We start from the raw sequence: 3,800 nt of genomic DNA, 5'->3' as shown, positions 1-3,800 counted from the left end.
GCACAGGCTTCCCATGGGGTCACAGCCTCCTTCCTTCAGGCATCTACCCGCTCCGGCATGGGGTCCTCCCTGGGCTGCAGGGGGACAGCCTGCCTCACCATAGTCTTCACCAAGGGCTGCAGGGGAATCTCCGCTCCGGCACCTGGAGCACCTCCTTCCCCCTCCTTCTTCACTGACCTTGGTGTCTGCAGGGCTGTTTTCTCTCACATCCTCTCACTTCTCTCTCCGGCTACTGAGCTGCAGCAGGTTTTTTTTTCCTTCTTAAATACGTTATCACAGAGGTGCTACCACTGCCGCTGATTGGTTTGGCCTTGGCCAGCAGCAGACACAGGGAAAACTTCTAGTAGCTTCTCACAGAAGCCACCCCTGTAGCCCCTCCACTACCAAACCCTTGCCATGCAAACCCAGTACAGAGAGCATTCACATGTCCCATATGGAGTGTCTTTGCCTTTGAACAAACATTAGGAAGTTTGTTGTATATTTGTGCCCTTTTTTCATTTTTGCTCTTAATGTTGTGGCTTAGGCTTTGTTCTTGACATTCCTTTTCATCAGTTTTCTTGGTAAGTGTGAGCAGATAAGGGCAAACCAGCTCACAGGAGTTATTTATAAATAACACTGACCTTCATTACCATTCCTTTGTTGTAGAAGGCAGTATCTTCAGTCCTTTGCTTGACTGAAGGTCTTGATATTAATTATTCAGCTGTTACCAGAATACCAACATCCACTTCTATGTCCAGTCCCACGCATGGTTAAAAATAACTTGTATAGTCAGCATAAAACTACCTTTAGAAAACTGTACTCTTTGCTGGGTAAAAAACTGGCTGGATGGCCGAGCCCAAACAGTTGTGGTCAACGGAGTTAAATCCAGTTGGTGACTGGTCACAAGCAGTGTCCCCCAGGGCTCAGTTCTGGGGCTGATCTTGTTTAATATCTTTACCAGTGATCTGGATGAGAGGATTGAGTGCAGCCTCAGTAAGTTTGCAGATGATGCCAAATTGGGCGTGAGTGTCGGATCTGCTTGAGGAGAGGAGGGCTCTGCAGAGGGACCTGGACAGGCTGGATCGATGGGCTGGGTGCAACTGTATGAGGTTCAACAAGGCCAAGTGCTGGGTCCTGCACTTGGGTCACAACAACCCCATGCAACGCTACAGGCCTGGGGATGAGTGGCTTGAAAGCTGCATGGCGAAAAAAGGCCTGAGGGTGTTGGGTCAACAGCAAACTACTGAGTATGAGCCAGCAGTGTGCCCAGGTGGCCAAGAAGGCCAACAGCATCCTGGCTTGTATTGAGAATAGTGTGGCCAGTGGTAGTGAAGTGATCGTGCCCCTGTACTTGGCATTGGTGAAGCTGCATCCCGAATACTGTGTTCAGTTCTGGGCCCCTCACTCCAACAAGGACATTGAGGTGCTGGAGCACATCCAGAGGAGACCAACGAAGCTGGTGAAGGGTCTGCAGCTCAAGTCTGATGAGGCGCGACTGAGGGATCTGGAGTTGTTTAGCTTGGAGAAGAGGAGGCTGAGGGGAGACCTTATCGTCCTCTACAACTACCTGACAGGAGGTTGTAGTGAGGTGGGTGTTGGTCTCTTCTCCCAAGTAACTAGCAATACAATGAGAGGAAATGGCCTCAAGTTGCACCAGGGGAGGTTTCAGTTGGATATTGGGAATAATTTCTTTATGGAAAGAGTAGTCAAGCATTGGAACAGTCTGCCCAGAGGCATGGTGGAGTCACCATACCTGGAGGTATCAAGAAACGTGTACGCGTGGCACTTCAGCACATGGTTTAGTAGGCATGGTGGTGTTAGGTTGACAATTGGACTTGATGATCTTCGAGGTCTTTTCCAACCTTAATGATTATGATTCTGTGACTCTAATTTTTTTTTTCTGGGCTTGCAGCTTGCTGTCAGGACCTAGAGTGCCTCAGAAGGTAGGTTTAAGTGTGGGGATCACAGTAGCTGAGCAGCCTGGCCTTTGAGCTTGGAATAGTCATGGTATAGACTGCAAGCAGTTGTTAATGCTGTGAAGTTCTTTCATGAAGATGTGTTAGATAAAGATGTCCCTTCTCTGATTCTGGGATATGTTGAATATGAACGCTGCCCTCCTGCTCCAGGTCTGTGCACTTCCATAGCTGATTGCGTGCTGTGAAGCAATTCCAGTAGATACATTTTCATTAGAGTTCTCATTGGGATTTTTAATGAGATGATGGCATGGGTGGAGATGGCAGAGTTTGTTAGGTTATGTGCTGAAAGCTGCCAGGCACACCCACGGAGGACTAAAGAGAGACCATGGTGGATGGGGGAGTGCAAACAGTGCCCAGCCCTGGCTCCTCCCAGACCCATCCCAGGAGCCACCAGCCCATCAGAGGTCCATCTCCACTAACCCAGAGGAGTGCAGGGGCACCGTGGCAGGTGGGAACCTGCGGTAAGGACTCAGAGGAATTAACATCTTCTCTGGGCCCCGCCCAGGGCTGGTCCCAGGGGAGAGCCTCAGCCTCCAGGCAAGGCACCCGTCAGGATGAGTCAGTGCTGGGGTGCCTTTGGGACTTCAGGGTGTTGCTGCCCAGGGGTGTGGGACGCATTATTGGGATGCAGGAGAAGCACATTTTGAGATTGTGTAAGGCTTATTATGGGATGTGTAGGGCAGGAACCAAGGGCAGGGAAAGGGATGGGTTCAGGTAATTTGAGGATAAGCAAGAGTGGGAAAATAGAGGAATAAGGGGATAAAAAGGTCTGGTCCTGTGTGAATAGGCTGATGGTTGGTACACTTGTCTGGCCATGCCCTGCGCCTGATTGGCACAGTCTGTCCTGTCTTCCTGTTAAATTCCTTTTCAACTTGTTCTTGGGTGAGGGACTCTATTTGAGGGGGGAGGGTGCATATCTCAGTGCTAGCAGCTAGGGTGAAACTGTGGGTCGGAGGGACTGTGTGTGTCCATGGTGCCAGCAACTAGAACAAGTGCAGATCTGTATGCCAGCAATTGGGCTGGGACTGTGGGCAGGAGGGCTGGGTGCCAGCAGCTGGGGACACTTGACAGAATGATTAAAACCAAGTGTCAGCCACTGGAGTGGGATTGGGGACCCATTTATCTGTGCTGCAGTACTGGAGCGAGTGTGGGTGTGTGAGGGAGTGTGTGGCTGCTAGTGAAGATCAAGCTGGATCAGCTGCTGAGTGGGTGGATAAGGTGGGAGCTGACCATGTGTCTCCAAGAGCAAGACCGCAAGAGGAGCTAGCTGTGGGAGGCAGCACAGAGTCCTGGCCAGCTGCTGGAGAGACTCTCAGAGTCAGAGGCTCTCCAGGGGCGAGACATGTGTGTGCCTCTCTGTCTTGATGAGCAAGACCACAGTGGGGTTGGGTACCAGGGGATCAGGGGAGTCCCAGCCAGCTCTGTGTGATGGTCTGTACCAGCAGTGGAGTTGGGCTAAAGCCTTGGAGGCTCCTACGCCTGGCCGGAGAGAGGAGCAGGATGAAGCTGCTGGTGCAAGTGCTCGATGTCTGCCTGTGATCGGTGTGGCCAGTGGCATATACGTGTGGTGTGGCCATCTGCCTGCTGGGAGTAGATTTTCAACCTTGCTACCAGCTGGACCTGGGTATGGAGCTGCGGCTGCCTCGCCTCTCTATGCTGTCAGATCCAGCGTGATAGATCTTCTCCTAACAGAGTGGTCTATAATTACAAACATTGGGTGGTCTCTGTAATGACATGGTGTTTTCATTGCCTGTAACTGTATCAGATATACCTCTTTATTACCAATTATTCATTTTTCAGTCCATCTATTTGATCTTTCAGAAAAAAATGATGAGGCTCTTTCTC

Source organism: Egretta garzetta, unplaced genomic scaffold, assembly GCF_000687185.1.
Source record: "Egretta garzetta isolate BGI_Z169 unplaced genomic scaffold, ASM68718v1 scaffold279, whole genome shotgun sequence".
Classification (NCBI taxonomy): Eukaryota; Metazoa; Chordata; class Aves; order Pelecaniformes; family Ardeidae; genus Egretta; species Egretta garzetta.
Note: the sequence above shows the minus strand (reverse complement) of the source record.